Source organism: Molossus molossus, unplaced genomic scaffold (genome assembly GCF_014108415.1).
Source record: "Molossus molossus isolate mMolMol1 unplaced genomic scaffold, mMolMol1.p scaffold_m16_p_4, whole genome shotgun sequence".
Lineage (NCBI taxonomy): Eukaryota > Metazoa > Chordata > Mammalia > Chiroptera > Molossidae > Molossus > Molossus molossus.
In genome coordinates this window covers 126737457-126755897 of record NW_023425377.1, presented here as the reverse complement: position 1 = coordinate 126755897, position 18441 = coordinate 126737457, and positions in this window count along the sequence as shown.

The window sequence follows — 18441 nt, the reverse complement described above, 5'->3', positions numbered from 1 at the left end:
CCCCACATCCCTGCATGTCACAGTGCACACAGCACAGGGCTCACCCCCCACAGCCCTGCATGTCACAGAGCACACAGCACAGGGCTCACCCCCCAAAGCCCTGCATGTCACAGAGCACACAGCACAGGGCTCACCCCCCACATCCCTGCATGTCACAGAGCATACAGCACAGGGCTCACCCCCACATCCCTGCATGTCACAGAGCACACAGCACAGGGCTCACCCCCACAGCCCTGCATGTCACAGAGCACACAGCACAGGGCTCACCCCCCACATCCCTGCATGTCACAGAGCATACAGCACAGGGCTCACCCCCACATCCCTGCATGTCACAGAGCACACAGCACAGGGCTCACCCCCCACATCCCTGCATGTCACAGAGCACACAGCACAGGGCTCACCCCCACATCCCTGCATGTCACAGTGCACACAGCACAGGGCTCACCCCCACAGCCCTGCATGTCACAGAGCACACAGCACAGGGCTCACCCCCACAGCCCTGCATGTCACAGAGCACACAGCACAGGGTTCACCCCCACAGCCCTGCATGTCACAGAGCAAACAGCACAGGGTTCACCCCCACAGCCTGCATGTCACAGAGCACACAGCACAGGGCTCACCCCCACAGCCTGCATGTCACAGAGCACACAGGACAGGGCTCACCCCCACATCCCTGCATGTCACAGTGCACACAGCACAGGGCTCACCCCCACAGCCCTGCATGTCACAGAGCACACAGCACAGGGCTCACCCCCACATCCCTGCATGTCACAGAGCACACAGCACAGAGCTCACCCCCACATCCCTGCATGTCACAGTGCACACAGCACAGGGCTCACCCCCACAGCCTGCATGTCACAGAGCACACAGCACAGGGCTCACCCCCAAAGCCCTGCATGTCACTGTGCACACAGCACAGGGCTCACCCCCAAAGCCCTGCATGTCACTGTGCACACAGCACAAGGCTCCTGCTGTGGCTTTGGAAATCAAGACAGAAAGCAAATGTTGGCATCAAGTGACTAGAAACCAGAGGTCGATCAAAATGAAGGAAAGTTGCAAGGAAGCCGCAGTCTAGTTCAGCTCCTGTCGGAGCGCCCTGGCCGGAGCCCTGGCCTGCCCCCCGGCTGCCTGGGGAGAGGGGGCGTGCCCTCGGCAGGGGGAGCCGTGTGTGCCACAGGCCACACCATCTGGTCTGTGTGCACACGTGGCCAGTAGACATAAATGCTTCAGGACTTGCAAAGAAAACAAAGAGAGAGCAGGGTTAATTGATGCAGAATCAGCAAAGGCGCCCTTAAATTAGCCATCACCGGCAGGGAAAGGTGGGTAATTTAAACAGAAAGAACTGGGTTATTCCAGAGCATTTACATTCACGTAGCAATTCCTCCTAAGACATTTACTAAAAGGGAAATTAAGAACGATCGGGTGAGTCGAATGCAGGCTGGACACAGCAGAAGCAGCTGGGAACGACGCGTCCTTAGAAATCCCGCCAAGTGGAGCAAACGTGATCATCACAAACCAGACCGAGTGTGAATGATAAACAGTGAAGCTGAGCGACCATTGAGAGAGGAGAGAGAAGCACCCGTTTTCAGAATATAAGAGCTAAAACGTTGGCAATAAATATTCAACAAGCCCAAGACAATTCAACCTGACACATTGAAAAGTCATTCAAATTAAAATATTCCACGTATTGAAAGACATCCTCAAGAAAGTGAAAATGCATCCGGCCGGTGTGGCTCAGCGGTTGAGTGTTGACCCTGCACCAGGAGTTCACCGGTTCGGTTCCCGGTCAGGGCACATGCCCAGGTTGTGGGGCCAAATCCCCAGTGGAGGGCGTGCAGGAGGCGGCCAATCGATGTTCTCTCTCATCGATGTTTTCATCTCTCCCTCTCCTTTCCTCTCTCTCTAAAATCAATAAAGGAAAAACAATTTAAAAACAAGAAAGTTAAGCCCTGGCCGGTTTGGCTCAGCGGTTGGAGCGTCGGCCTGCGGTCCTGAGAGACCCGGGTTCAGTTCCCGCTAAGGGCATGTACCTCGGTTGCAGTTTGTCCCCGGCCCTGGTCGGTCGTGCGGGTGGCAGCCACTCAATGTGTCCCTTCACATCGATGTTTCTCTCTCTCTGTTCCTCTCCCTCTCCCACTCTACCTGAACAAAAAATGGAAAAATGTCCTCGGGTGAGGATAAAAAAATAAATAAAAATAAAAACAAGAAAGTTAAAATGTGAGAAGCAGGCCGGGCGGAAATATTTGCAGTATGTACACAGGACAGGATTCATGTCCAGAACAGAGGACGGACAACTCCTAACCCGAGACAGACGTGAAAATAAAGGCCTCTGCCTGGGCTCAAGGACCAGCCGCTGTGAGGACCCAGCCTGTCTACCGCCGTCTCCGTGAATTCTCTTGGAAATACCACGGCGACGGCGCTGCCCGGGAGGGGGGACCAGGACAGATGTGCGGAGCCAGGTGGGGTTTCCCGCAGCTTCTGAGAAAACGAAAAACCAAACGTAATGCTAAGGGTGAGCACAGTTGAATGGAGATGCTTCTTTTTCTCTAGAACATGTTGTAAAATATGCTGCTTTTCTTACACAAATTAAAAAAAGGAATCAATAGACCAGATGTCAAGTTAATACCAACGTCTTACATGTCAGAATTATTGACGAGAAACTGGTTCAGATGTTTATCTAATATGCTCAGGGGCTTTCTGGAAACGGACTTTAGTTTTTACTGTGTACACCAACTAGCACCATGTGTATTCCTACAATATGCTAACCTTCACTTCCCTGTGAAATAAATCATGCAGAACATGTTTTTAAACCTGATCCCTCACAGCCAAGTTTGACAAGGTGCTTGTTTTCATCTTCTAGCAAAGATTTAACTCCAGCCCTGGCCGGTTTGGCTCAGCGGTTGGAGCATCGGCCTGTGGACCAGAGAGTCCCAGGTTCAGTTCCCAATAGGGGGCACGTACCGAAAAAAACAAGACTTAACTCCAACCCAAATCTGTTCAGATTGGCGGTGTGGTCGATTCTACTGCGTTCCGTCTGAGTCTCACTAGAAATGGTCTCACTGACTCATTTGAGGGCAAACGACTTCCAAGCATCCAACGACTACCTCAGAAGGCCTTGTGGCAGTACTGGAATATAATAACAGTTTTTAAATGTTTAAAAGCTTTGAGTCTAGCCTGGCTGGTGAGGCTCAGTGGTTGAGCGTCGACTTTGCACCAAGAGGTTGCTGGTTCTATTCCTGGTCAGGGCACGTGCCCAGGTTGTGGGCCTGATCCCCAGTGGGGGGCATGCAGGAGGCAGCCAAACGATGTTCTCTCTCATCAATGTTTCTCTCTCTCCCTCTCTGTTCCCCTCTCTCTAAAATCAATAAAGAAAAAAGAAATTTTAAAATACAAATAAAAAGCTACGAGTCTCCATAGCATAAAGTAAAATATTTGCAGTGAAGGTGAAATCTCACAAAGTTAAATACTTCATTCAAAATTCTAATAATTTGCCCTGGCCTGTTTGGCTCAGCAATTAGAGCATCGGCCCACGAACCAAAGTGTCGTGGGTTCCATTCCCGGTCAAGGGCTCATACCTGTGTAGCCGGTTCGATCCTGGCTCCGGTCAGGGTCCTGCAGGAGGCCACCAATCGATGTGTTTCTCACATCAATGTTCCTCTCTTCTTCCCTCCCTTCCTCCTTCCCACTCTATCTAGAAATCAATGGAAAAATATCCTCCGGTGAGGATTAACAACAACAACAACAACCCTAATAATTTCAACTCATTGCTACGACGTCTGGTTTCTTGGGGCCCCTGACCACAGTTCAACAGCAAGAATCATCGTCAGCAGGAGCCCGGGATTCCTGCCTTGGGACCCACAGCCCAGCCGTGCAGCTGTCATGCAGGGGTCTCGCTCACCTCCCAGGAGAATCCACGTCACCTGTGGAGAAGCTGAGTCCGAGTCCGCGGCTGCGCAGAGACACGGAGGCAGAGAGCACATGTTGCAACTAGCACCGCAAAACAGTGAAAGAAAACAGCTTTGTTATTCAGAAGGAGAAAAAGAAAGCGAAACAATGTATCACTGGGCGCAGCCGTTGGAAAAGCAGTGGGAATGTGTCCTGTCCTGGAAGAAACAGCGTGACTCCCTGCGCACACCCTTGACCTAGCTGGAGCCGTCCGGGAGGGACGCTCAGAGGGCGGCCACCGAGGGGCCCCTGGACTCAGGCCCCTGTGCAGGGCAGCGGGAGGAGCGCCAAGTGCCCCTCCTCTCGGGGAGGAGCAACTCCGGAGAAGAAGCGGATACTCGAAGGGTGTGGGCAAGGAATGTTTGGGGTTTATTAGATTCAACAATTGGCATTGCTGAGATCAATTTGGGCCTACGGCAAAAAAAAAAAGAAGTGATACAGAATAAAACTGAGAATTTACAGTTTCCAAAATGACATCCTAACACCCCGTTAAAGAGAAAACCGAAGAACCAAATGGCGTGACCGGCACTCAAGTCCACGACACCAAACTTGACTTGTTACCCGACGTCATTGTCGTCTCAGCCCTCAGCGTCCTCGACCAGCCTGGGATTCTCTGGTCAGCACCGGTGAGGCCGTCTGTCCCCTGGGCCCTGTCCATCCCCCCAGGAAGAAGAGCTGATCCGCATGATGAAGGCTTGCCAGCCCCTCCCCCAAGGCAGATGGCGTCCTGGTCTAAAGTGGACCCTCACTGTCCTGTGGCTGCCCGCAACCCTTCCTCCTGTGAACACTCCCCTTCGTACAACCCCGGGAGCACCCTCCACGCCCCAGTTCGCGAATCACTTCATAAAGCTCGTAAGAGCTTCAGCTGGACTCGGTTGAAGTTTTTTCTTTAACAACCCGAACCACCGTCCACAAGAGGAAGACGGCGCCTGGCCCACCAGCGACGGTTCTCGTGGAGGACAGCAGAGCCGGGCTGTCCGCGGGGCACCGGGTTCAGAGCCCAGGATCCGGGGATGAGCCTGCACAAAGGTTGAGAACGTGGCTTCGGCCCTGGCCAATTTGGCTCAGTGGTTAGAGCGTCGGCCTGTGGTCCGGAGAGACCCGGATTCGGTTCCCGCTAAGGGCACGTACCTTGGTTGCAGTTTGTCCCCGGCCCTGGTTGGTCGTGCGGGTGGCAGCCACTCGATGTGTGCCTTCACGTCGATGTTTCTCTCTCTCTATCCCTCCCACTCTATCTGTACAAAAAATGGAAAAATATCCTCGGATGAGGATAAAAAAAAAAAAAGAGAACGTGGCTTCGTCTCCTGAGAGAAATATGTCGCCCGGCACACCTGGCGTGTGTACATGGAATGACACAAAGCGAGAGCTGAACGAATCGATCGTAGCTGCCGGGTCCAGACATCGCTAGTGCCGGGCGGGGTTCTCGAACTAGAGAGCACAGGGAAGGAGGAAAAGAAGGGTTAGTGAGGGCGGGAAGACCCCTCTGCCGAGGGCCATGTGGGTATTTATATCATTCGCGGGCCCTACAGAATTATCAACTTAAAAATTAGACCACGATAGCCCTGGCTGGTTTGGTTCAGCGGTTAGAGCGTCGGCCTGCAGACCAGAGAATCCCGGGTTCGGTTCCTGCTAAGGGCACGTACCTCGGTTGCAGTTTGTCCTTGGTCCGGTTGGGTCATGTGGGTGGCAACCACTCGGTGTGTCTCTCTCCCATGGATGTTTCTCTCTTTCTCCCTCCCATTGTGTCTGAAGATAAATGTAAAATTTCCTTGGGTGAGGATTTAAAAAAAAAATGAGCCCACTATATTGGGTCAGGCTGTGACCTTGGCTGGTCTGGGTTTCTCGGGCCTCCCATGGCCCGCGGTCCACACCCCCACCCCTTCAGCATGAAGTCTGAGGACGGCTGAGCTCGTAATCCCTACAAAGAAGCAGCGGCTTTGAAGGCAGCCCTCGGGAAATGTCTGTGTTCAGAAGAACATTAGAATAATTAGTTATTCCAGCAGGTACCTTGTAGGAAAACAGTAGCCGTTAAACCAGTACAGCTCTCGTGGTTCCGACGTGTTTCGACACCAAGCGGTTTCCCTTAGAGACGAAGCAGCGAGTCCCCCTATGACAGGTCAGGAAACAGAGCTCAGCGGGATCAGCTAACTTGCACAGGACCACACGGCAAGTGGAGACCCACGTCTCAAACACCGACGTCCTTGCTCTAAGTCCGCTGTTCTGGCCACTGGAATCACAGGAGCCTCTCGTGGGTGGGACGTGACTGTGACAAATTATATAGGTAAAAGCGCATTGCATAATGTGAGGAGGATACTGGAGAGGAGAAAATGGGGACAGTGGGCGCAGATGACCCCATTTACATCACTGCCTGGCCAGTCGCCAGCGGTTCCATCATTTAAGAAAAGGTGTCGATGACGCATTTCACAGGGTCTCTGTTTCACAGGGTCCCTGGAGGCGGAAAGATTCACTGCGTCGGCTCCGCCACCGGGGAGTGTGCGTTCTGATGATGAACTGATATCTTTGTCACGTTGTAGAAGATATTCTAGAAATGCAGGGAGTAGGGGCAGCGTGGGAAACTGGAGTGAGCCGCTTCTTGAAGTCCTTTGCAGTGCCCCGTGCATCCCTGCCTCATGGGGACGCACACGGAAGTCCTCTTCCAAACCAAACATGTTCTTTTCCCATAAGCTCACCTTCCACCCTGTCTGGTCTGTGTCCAGCAGGCGGTGGACTGGTAAACGTGCGTGCCACCATTGCCTTCAGCAGGAAAGAGGCAGGCACGGCTGTGATCATACATTCGTGATCCCTGTTGGAGCAGTTACAATACCCACCATTTCCGGGACCTTTTTCTAAAACCTTATCTGCAGGTCTGTGGGTAATGTGACGTCACGGCCGAGATTTCTCTAAAATATCCGGTTTTGCATTTAACACCATTTCTCAGCTTGTAGATTATGCGGGCTGCCCTGGTGAAATCAATTCCTCGTGTCTGCTTCGTGTCCAGGGGAACGGAATTCACAGCCACAGCACCTGCGCTGACGGATTTCGCTGGTATGTCTGCACGGGGCGGGTCACGTGCGCTTTTCTCTCTAGCCACCGGGACAAAGGCGACGTAATTTAGTCACAGTACATCTCGAGGGGAAATGACAATTTGTAAATATGCCATGATCTGAGACAAGGTGGACCCACCATACGTATTTCACAACTGAAACGCTGTCTCCTGTGTGCATGAATTTATGAACTGGAGACACCATGTTCTCCGCCAGATTCACGGTCGTATCTATGTTACAAATGTATCCCTTTCAATATGGACCCGAACACGGTACCCTAGGCTGAGGGACGTCGGCCATCTATCACGCACTAACTCCAAGAACGCTTTATCACGTTGGAGCCTTGCATGGTAAGTTAGACACTTTTCACATTGTTTTATTATTTTGTCCCCCCCAAAAAAGAAAATTAATACCTAAGCTAATGTGGAAGAAAAAGATGTGTATAAATTACTGACAGTGGGTGACTCCTGCATACATCCTACAAATCTACATTATGCATGAAGCTGAATGTTTTCCTTTTCCAAAAGGTTATTTTGGTGTTTTGTTTTGTTTTTCCTTGATGGCTGAACAGAACAAGGTAGTTCTCTTTTTTTCAATACTTATTCCTTTTTCCTCATTTTACAGAGACAAAAATGCATAGATAATTAAGTTTGAAGATGGAGACATTTAATATCTAATATAAATATGCTGCTTACAATCAAGAAAAGAGAGTAAAACATGCTGACGAAGTGATAAATGACAGATTCTTTAAAAACAAAACCCGAAGAGGACTTGAGAGGTGAGAACAGTGTGTGACAAGCGAAGACCACGTGGCGTGGGCTCAGCAGAGGACGGACCCTGCAGAAGCAACTGTATTTGTTTGTTCCCCACGATAGAAAAAGTGGGAGCACCCAAAGTCGGAGCCCAGAGATAAAGCGGTTTCTTCGTGAGCCGAGCGCGGGGCCGGCCGGCGGCACTGGTCTCGCTGCAGGCGCAGCAGGAGGGCGGGAGCAGAGGGACATGGGAGACCCGAGCCCTGGGCCTCCGCTCCGACCTGCGGGCGCGGCGGGGTGAGGAGGACACCAGTGCTGACGCCTCTCCTGGGGGGAGCTGGCCCACCGCGGCTGGGGGCCCTGGAGGACGTCACTGACCTTCCTCTGGAACCGAGATGAGAAAAAAGAAAACAAAAACAAAAACAAAACAAAACAAAAAAAACAGCTCTCGTGGGGTTGTCCTATCAAAAGAATGACGACCCGGAGGAAGTTGGGTTACACCGTGACATTTCTGCGTGTGACTGTATCTGTTTACGGGTCGCCGGGGAGGACCTGAGTCCGGGCCTCAGAGGAGCCCCATCTCAGCATGTCCGAGGACATCTCCCGAAAAGGAAGCCACACGCCTGGGGGGACTCGAGCCCCAAGCGAGGGCCTGCTGCCCTGCTCGGCCGGAGGCTGTGCCCGGGAACTCACTGCGGAGGAGAAGACAAACCAGTAACCTGTGCTGAGCTGAAACACACCGCACGGACGTGACAGGACGACACGGAAAACCCATCGAACGACAGCCATTAGCCGGGGCCCTGACTGACCGAGCCCTCTAGCGAGGCACTGACGGTCCTTGTCACAGGAGCTGGCTTGTTTTCTGGCCTCTAAGATCACATGCTTTTATGCTAGTCTATTTTTTTTTTAACATTTGAAGTCTTTTTTTTTTCCTAAATGCCACTTTGATAGACTTCTATAATCTTTTATAGAGTACTTATGGTTTTTCCTAGTTCTTCATAATTATTTAAACTTTGCCTATTAGAATAATCATTACTATTAATAATAATCATATTATTTCTCAATAAATAATAGCCTGATTATTGCTGTTATTGTTATTAATATTTTTTTAATGAGTGGTCGGTATCAATGAACCATGCTAACATATCCTAGACGAACTGACCTATCCTTTTTTTTTTAATCCTCACCCGAGGATATTTTTCCATTTTTTGTACAGATAGAGTGGGAGGGAGAGAGAGGAAGGGAGAGAGAGAGAGAAACATCGACGTGAAGGGACACATCAAGTGGCTGCCACCCGCACGACCAACCAGGGCCGGGGACAAACTGCAACCGAACTACGTGCCCTTAGCGGGAACTGAACCCGGGTCTCTCCGGACCGCAGGCTGACGCTCTAACCGCTGAGCCAAACTGGCCAGGGCCTGACCTATCCTTTAATAGGCCAACGGAAGGAGGGTCTAGCCTCCTTTCTCAACGTCCACCCTCATGAAGCTCCTCCTTATATCAAACCGAAACTGCTCCTATTGCAATGACTGTTTGCTGTGGGGCCCTGGGAACAGGCGAGAGCTGGTTGCACCTTCTCCGTAGTGGTATTAGGTGCAAAATTATTGGCGAGCCATTTAAAAGCAGCAGACGACACATGAACCAGAAGAGAGAAGGAAACCTTGATTATCTTAAGAAGAAGACTCGATTATCCGTCAAGTCTGTGTCTAAACAACTTCAGGACGATTTGCAATTATTTTCTTCAAAAATATTTCCAAGCGTCAGTCACCTAAGTAGGTGATGCTGGGACATCACAGTAAACTTATTATTTTAAATTAATTATACTATCAAGCTCTTTTCATGTTTTACTTCTTAGCGGTGTATTCACCCGACGATTCATTGACTCAATAGTCTCGTTCTCATACAAAGCCAACTTAGGTATCAAACTAATTAGAATATGAATTTTGTTTTTTGATAAATTAATAAAGGAATCACAGAGATGGCATCTTTCTGCTTTGAATGAAGTATTAATAAATTTTTAAGTGACTTTTTAATGAATTTTTAAGATAAGGAAACCAAAATTTATTTAATGAACACACACAATCACGCATCAGGCACAATTATAATGGCTCTTAAAATATTAATTCATTTCATCCTCTGATGATCCTTTAAAGTCAAGAGTATTATTTCCACAGTGTTAGGGTTCAGGAGACAGTGTCCCAAGGTCACGCTGCTTGTTAGTGGTAGAGCTGGGATCTGAACCCAGGTAGCCTGATTCCAGAGTCTGTTCTTTTTTATTTTTTTAATGTGTTTTTATTGATTTTAGAGAGAGAGGAAGGGAGAAGAGCGAGAAAAAGAGAGAGAGAAACATCAGTGAGAGAGAAATAATCAACATCGATCGGCCACCTCCTGCACGCCCCCTACTGGGGACGGAGCCCACAGCCGGGCGTGTGCCTTGACCGGGAATCAAACTGGGACCACTCAGTCCACGGGGCAACGTTCGACCACGGAGCCACACCGGCTGCGCAGAGTCCGTACTCTTAACCGCTGCGGTGCTGTGACAAAGGCGGGCGGGTTGTGAGAGGGTCACTGTGGTAATATAACTTGATTCTCATGAACCTACAAAGAGAGCAACATGCAAGACACACAAATCAGCAAGGACGTCCGTCCAAACTCAAAGCTCACAAGCATCGTGTTCCGCAAATGAAGGTGGCAAGGTGTCCTCATGAACTTGAAAATGCAGCCGGCTGAGGGCGCACCACCAGGGACCCCAGGCTGCCGATCTATCACATCTGTGCCCGGGAGGCAGAGCCTAGCGTCAAGCTGTCTGACCAGACTAAGAACGGGCACACAGCGTGTGCAGAGACTGCGACGGGTGTGCAGCGAACCGGCTGCCAGGGCCGCGCTTCTGCCCAGCATGAGGCCAGTGGAAGTCCACGGGAGACAGCGGAGGTGCGGGCCGCTTCTCCCGGACATCTCGAGTCGGACCGGGTAGTCCATGCTCAGCAGAAGCTGCCCAGAGTGGACTCAAAACGGAACAGGGCAAGCCCAGCAGAGATGAGGGCGGAAGCTTAGGAGAAGCGTGGAAAGGGGGGAAAAACAAACCGAAAATATTAGAAAGGACGTTTCTATGGTTTGCGTGTTGCATGAAATAAGAGAGATTCTGAGATTTATAACACAGAATACTTTCTAACCAATCAAGGCGGGGAAATAGAAATACAATTATGACCATTGAGATAGATACAAAGAAAAGAGAAAATCAAAGTCAGTCCTCAACTTCTATGACATGGACAATGAAGAGAAAGCCAGTAGATTGCAACGCGTTTTTCACCTGTAATACGCAGATTCCACAGAGGAAAAGTATACATTTCAACGTTTTCCATCACTAATATAAATTGTATGCCAACTATATTTACAGAAAACTGAACATTTTCTAACTGATAAGGAAGCATGTGAAATGCTAAAAGTTGCGGCAGACTTCGGTTTGAAAGGTGAAATCCTTTCATTCCGTAAAAAAAGGACTTGACGTCTTTGCTTCTCCGAAATTAAGACTTGGCTATTTAAAGTGAATTAAGAGTATTTATGTTCCAGACTTAGAAAGCACCCCCAGGAAGGACAAAGGAAATCCAGAGTTCGGTTGTAAACAGTTAGTGCTAAGCCCTGGACATGCAGGACAGTACAGGACACAGAAATGAAGGACTTTGCACCAGAAAAATGGGACGCGATACCCTGACCTTCATTCTCTAGCCAGAGAATGTTCTCCTTACACTGTGGGGCTAACATTCCAAAAACCACACGTCAGGCATGAAAGACCAAGTGTTGAAATGGGGGGGTGCCCCAGAAGATGGAAACATTCTTCCTCTCCGAGTCTACGAAGGTGTGTTTGTCCTTACACAACCTGATTTGTCTGTATCGAGTAGTCACACCCCACTGGCAACTTGACGCCGCGCTGAAGAGTTTTAGGAGACATTGTTTATAAAAACGTCTCTTCTCTTTGTTACTGATGTCAGCGTTGCCAGGGGAGTTTTTAAAAAATCAGTTGATGCTTTTAACAACGTAATTGCTTTCATTGTCCTATCAGCAAAGAAATCATCCCGTCATCTGGATCCAGCGATTCAAGTGACTGTGGCAGGAAGACAGGGAACTTTTGTCCTTTGAGAGCCAAATGGAGGGACCCATCCATCAAGCCTCAAATCGATGGCTCTTCCTCGGAGCACCCTGTTAGCAGCGGCGCTGGGGAGCAGGGAGCCAAGTGTCTCTTTTTATTTCATTATTTCCAGCAGGTTCTCAGAAAATCAATAGTCTTTTTTTAAGAGAAACCTCTGTTTTGTGTTACTTTGGCTCTGCATTGCTTTCCAATGGGCTATGTTATTAATATACAGGATGGGACATAATTGTCATATGCAGGCCGGAAGGGACGCCTGTCCTAACGTAACTGATGCTGGTGAATACGTCAAGAAGACCGGTTTTCCCTGTGCGGCATCGTTTATTTTTACGTGCTATGATTTTGTACAGATAAGGTGACAGCAGAAGCCTGTGGGTTGGGCTTTAAAGACGTACGATTGTTTCCGGAACATCTTGGCGAGACATCAGAGCTACAACGGAGACCTTGACAGCCACACTGCCAGTGACCTTCCCTGACACGGAGCAAGAATAAAACAGATGCCACAACGAACCACGAATTCTCCCTAAAAACCGCAGGACTACAGCTCGTTGCTCATTGGTTTTTCCATTGATGAAATAACCCCAATACGCCCCTCCTCTCGGGTACTAGAAGTTCTTGGAGTGTGGAAAGAATCTAACGTTAAAATGGTTAACAGTTATATCTTCCATGTTTCTCCTGAGGTGAGCAATTGATTTGGAAAGAGAAATGATTTTAAAAGAGAAATTTTATGTCAACATACATGTTGACCGGTGATTCTCTGTTAAGACATATTTTAGGACTTGGGAATCAATATATGGGGAAAAGGCAATGCAACTGAGTTTGCTCAACCTGCACATTGGACATTAGGTTATATAATGGAATAGTTTTCAAATATTGGAACTGTCCAAACACAGGGACCGAGACAATGATGCCCCCCCCCCCAGGACAAGGCAGGTGGTGTGGGCTCAGAATGTAGCAGCAGGAGCAGTTTAAGGGGTCACCCCAGCCTGGGGAGCTTGGGTGGGGGAACCAGGACCCTCTCATCACAGGACTTTGCAGAGGCCTCCCTCTCTGCGTCAAAACTGGGGCCCTTATCTCAGACTTTCTTTTTTGGCTGTGACTTGTAGATAGGATTAAGAAATCATTCGTGAAGCAGTAACATGGACTATGCCGTCATGTAGGAGAAGTCACTTAAGAACCTTTCCTCGCCCCACTGGTGTGGCTCAGTGGTTGAACATCAACCCTGCACCAAGAGATCACTGGTTCGATTCCTGGTCAGGGCACATGCCCAGGTTGTGGGCATGCAGGAGGCAGCCAATCAACATTCTCTCTCATCGATATTCTCCTTATTGGCCAGTTACCCTTACACCCCCCATGGAGCATGACACAGAGGAATAAATCAGCGAAGGGATGACCCCCACGATCCTTCTATCAGATATCAGGTGGGCTGGTGTCCAGGGGCTAAGAGCTGCCCGGGGTTACGATCCTGGCTCCTCGCCTTCCCAGCCGTATGACCTTGGGCAGGTAATTGTATCTGCCTGCGCCCCGAATTCATCTGTCAAATGGCATGGTCACGATTAGGTAAAAATTAAGAATCTAAGAGACTGAAAGGAAACAGTCAAGAAGTGGAAAGAAGGTAAGTTAGCCACAGTGAGCTCTGGAGAAACAGGTATTAAGGCAACAGCTTAGATCATAGGGCCTGAAGCTTCAGATCCAGGGGCCTCGCCCGGTCACGGCTCAAAACCGGTTCCCACGGGGCTCAGCTGCCGCTCGGGACTGTGGTCCGAGCCCGTGGATGTCAGGTTGTCTGGTAGCATCCTTCAGACGTGGTACCTCCTCTGAAATCTTTCTCTCTTCTTTAATATGCATTTCATAGAAATTCCGCTATTTTCATAAGTTCATCAAACAGATGCATCTCATTTGAACATTTAACCAAAAGAGTGCCGCCTGTGATCGAAACGGAGATGCAGAGGGAACGAGCTGTCCTTTGCCCAGAAGTCCCCTCTGTATCTACTGTCCCCCAAATAAGCATCACGGACCGTGAGTCCCCGCAGACCAGAAGACATCACTGCCAACTATTGTGTACCGCAGTCCCTACGCCGTGATTTTAGGAGACTGCTTCTCAAAGAAACTTTAAGAATGCTTTTATCTTACCTAAAGGCATAAAGATTTTATTTATGGCGGATTTCATGTTGATATGCAAATAGGGTCCTCCTTTGATGTTCACTACTGGCAGCAAAGAAGCCCCGCAGGCATTTCCGCCCTCCCATGGCGAGCTTCATGGAAACAGACACTGAGCTTTCGAAGGGTCCTGTGCGGACCTGCCTGGGCCTGTCTGTTCACAGACGCCCTGGGGGAGAGCACTTCATGGAAACAGACACTGAGCTTTCGAAGGGTCCTGTGCGGACCTGCCTGGGCCTGTCTGTTCACAGACGCCCTGGGGGAGAGCACTTCCAAAGTCCACTACTGGAAAACCGATGTGGAGGACGGACAGACCAGTGGATTTCATGTCGTGGAATCAAGTTTGGGGATCTCTCGATTACTGAAAAAAGGATCTAGTGAGCCCTCACCAGGTGGTTTTGTTGGCTGGAACATCGTCCTGTGCACCAAAAGGCTGCAGGTTCAGTTCCCGAATGGAGCACATACCTGGGTTTCAGGTTCAATCCCAGGTAGGGGTGCTTACGAGAGGTAAATGATGGATGTTTCTCTCTCACATGAATGTTTCTCTCCAACCCCCTTCTCTCTAAAATCAATAAACATATCCTTAGGTGAGGATTAAAAAAAGTTAAACTCTAACACCTAGTCAGTTAAAATTCATTGTTATTAAATTTTTTTCTACTGGCTTGATTAGGTCAGGATTTAAAACTACATGCATAGTTCTCATTATATAATTTCCTTTCTTTCTCATGATAATAATAAAAATCATATTCCATGAATTTAATGTTTTTAACTTTGCAAGGATAGTTACTCAAACCGAATATAACTCAAGCCAGAACTCTGATGATTGTATATATTTTTCTGACTTTCTTTTACCTCACTTAAGTACAAATATCAATCTTTACATCTACATACATATTTGTAGTGTTTATGTATTCGAGTGAAGAATCATTAAAATTGGCGTATTTCTTTAAATATACAGAACAATGCCATCCATAACAATAAGAATCGAGTTGCATGTGTCTGTCTTTAAAACTCCGAAGTATTTGCAAAGGAGTACCATATTTTTGGCTAGTGATGGAAAAATTTCCAGATGGTAAAAAATGTGAAAGATAAAAATAGGCAGAATGCAAGTAGAACTGCGACAGATTAATTTCCTGTCGGCTGTCGTGTTCTTTGTGTTCGGGCCAAGTGCATGACCAACAGTTTCAAACAACACAGTCAGTAAAGAAAGGAAAGAGAACGGAAAATTTCTAACACCAGTTCCAATAATATCACAGGTTTTAAAGCAAAATAACCACTGAAAAATCTTGGTTGAAAGGTCATGGTTAGCTTTTCAAAACATACGCCTTAAGGAACAGGAACAATGGCACGCCGTTGGTGGGACTGCGGAAGACAGGACGAAGACCCTCCCGGAACTAAAGAGGGAACTACCCCGGGACCCTGCAATTCCATCTTGGGCATTGTCCCAAAGAAAACGAGGACACTGATTTGAAAAGATGTATGCGCTGCTATGTTCATTGCTGATTATTTACAGTAGCCAAGATGTGGAAGCCACCCAGGTGTCCATCCACAGGTGAATGAAGAAAGGTGTGGTGCATGGAACGTAGCATAGAATATTACACAGCAATGAAAAAGGAAGAAACCACGCCATTTGGGACAGCACTGATGGACCTAGAGGGCATTGTGCTCAGTCAAGTAAGTCAGGCAGAGAAAGATAAGTACCCTATGATTTCACTTACGCGTGGAATCTAAAAACAAAACAAAACAAAAACAGACTCATAGAAACAGAGACCAAAGGGAAGGTTACCAGAAGGGGAAACTAGGTGAAAAGGGGGAGGGGAATATCATGAATAACATTGTTACAAGTCTGCATGGTGACAGATGATGACAAGAACTAGTGGGGGGATCACAGTGTAAGATACAAAAACACTGAATCACTATTGGTGCACCTGAAACTAATACAGGCAATGACTGTACTTAACTTGCATACAAAGGAATATTTTTAATTCAACTTATGAAGAGAAAAAAAAATGTATGCCTTCAACTTTTAAATCTTTTTAAATACATATATATTGTTGTTGTTAATCCTCACCTGAGGATATTTCTCCATTGATTTTTTTTTTTTAGATAGAGTGGAGGTGAGAGAGAAACATAGATCCACGATGACTGGTTGCCTCCCACACAACCCCAACCAGGGCTTGAACCCAAGACCCTGCTGTCCAAGAGCTGACGCACTCACTGCTGAGCCAAACCGGCCAGAGCCCTGCCCTCTGCCCACTTGGGACTGAGGCACAGGAGACGGCAGCCAGGACGAAGGTGCCAGAGGGGCCTCCGCTCGGAAAACAACGCTCCCCGAGGAGCCACACGGACAGACAGCCCCACGTCCCAGTGGGCGCGGCTCCCTGCTCTCCTTGGGGAGAAACCAAGCGTGTCCAACGCGTGGGAAACAAAGCAGGCAGGGAGCGGCGTGCCCTGGGGCACCGTCCAGTTGTCTCCGCTTCTACCGAAAGCATCTCTGTAACTGAACTCGGACGACCTAACGGCCAGTAGATGCGACAGTCGCAGGCCGCCTGAGGCACCAGGGGTCGGGGTGCCCGAGGAGCCCGCCCTCCATGACACAGAGCGCACCCTCTATGCACACGCAGGACCCGGTGCTGCATCCCCAGCAGGCAGAACACGGAAACGGGGCGCCGTGGGGTGCAGGCAGACAGCCCCTCTCAGTAGAAACTCTCTGTGCCTTCCCTGGGGAACGTGTCCCTCCCGAGCTCCCGGCTGGAGGCTCTGGACGTGGGCTGTGTGGCCCGGGCACCCCCGCGGGTTCTATTTCATGTCAGCGGTGGTATAGTCTGAGACGCACTCGGAGAGTCGGTTTTCACAAAGTGCTCTTGAACAAAAGGCCCATATTAAAAACCCACAGCATAGCCCAGCCGCTGTGGCTCAGTGGATGGAGCGTGTCCCATGGACTGAGAGGTCCCGGTTCGATTCCCGGTCGGGGCACAGGCCTGGGCTGTGGGCTCGATCCCCAGGAGGGGGCGTGCAGGAGGCAGCCGATGGATGTTTCTCTCTCCCATCACTGTTTCTATCTCTCTCTCCCTTCCTCTCTCTCTAAAAAATCAACAAAAACATGTTTAAAAACAAAAACCCCCACAATGTAATAAAGAAAACACAACAGTCAAGAACATAAGAATAACACACGAACACGTGTTTTTACAGGGCTCCTCACCAAGTGCTCACGGCTGCCCATGTTTCACTGCGTTTCATCTGGGCCAGACAGGCCATGTCCCCTAGCAAGGAACGTCCAGCTCGTTCCGTCTGGGCCGGACCAGCCGTGTCCCCTAGCGAGGACCGTCCAGCCCGATCCCTTAAACAGCACCAATCACTTTCCTCGCAGACTTTAATTATCACTTACTGCGGGGCGGACATAGCCGGTGAGCCGTGCGGGCAGGAGGGGTACGTCCCCTCCGCAGCCAGCCCGGGGCCGCAGGGGCCGGGACAGCGGCCAGGGCGGGCGGCCAGCGCAGACAGCGCCTCATCGGCTCCCGTGGGGGAGGCGAGAAGCCCTGACTACACAACTGGAATAAGACAATGTTCAAGAACATGGCACATTAAACACACCTTAAGGAAAACACGCCCGTGGAAACGAACCAATAACCTGCCATAAGAGTCGTGATCATTGTGCTGCGTGCACGGGGAGCCCTGCTTGAATACAGACAGGACGGGGAGGCTGTGAAGGGGAGTGTCCCCGCCCACACACATGGAAGAGGGGAGCGGACTGGCGCATCTCAGAGGGGAGGGGAACAGATGAGCCAAAGACTTCTGTGCCTGTGTGCATGGCCCACGGACACGGAGAGCAGTGTGCATGAGCCATGGACACGGACAGCAGTGTGCATGACCCACGGACACGGACAGCAGTGTGCATGACCCACGGACACGGACCCACGGACACGGACAGCAGTGTGCATGACCCACGGACACGGACAGCAGTGTGCATGACCCACGGACACGGACGGCAGTGTGCATGACCCACGGACACGGACGGCAGTGTGCATGACCCACGGACATGGACACGGACAGCAGTGTGCATGACCCATAGACACGGACAGCAGTGTGCATGACCCATGGACACGGACAGCAGGGTAGTGAGGGCCTGGGGGCGGGAGCGGGGTGCGGGGGCCATGGGGGAGGACGGGGCACATCTGTAATACTTCCAACAATAAAGAGAAATTAGACACAAAGTGGAAGCACATGCCACTCCGTCTGAATCTGTGTGGTTTGTGAAAATCACAGCGGTTTCCTGAGGAGGAGGATGGACAACAGCACCAAGTTGAAGACGTTACCGTGGCTGACTTCTTGACTCCAGCAAACTTCCAGACACAAACAGATCGATATTTCGAGTAGAGAAACGTATGACCCATTC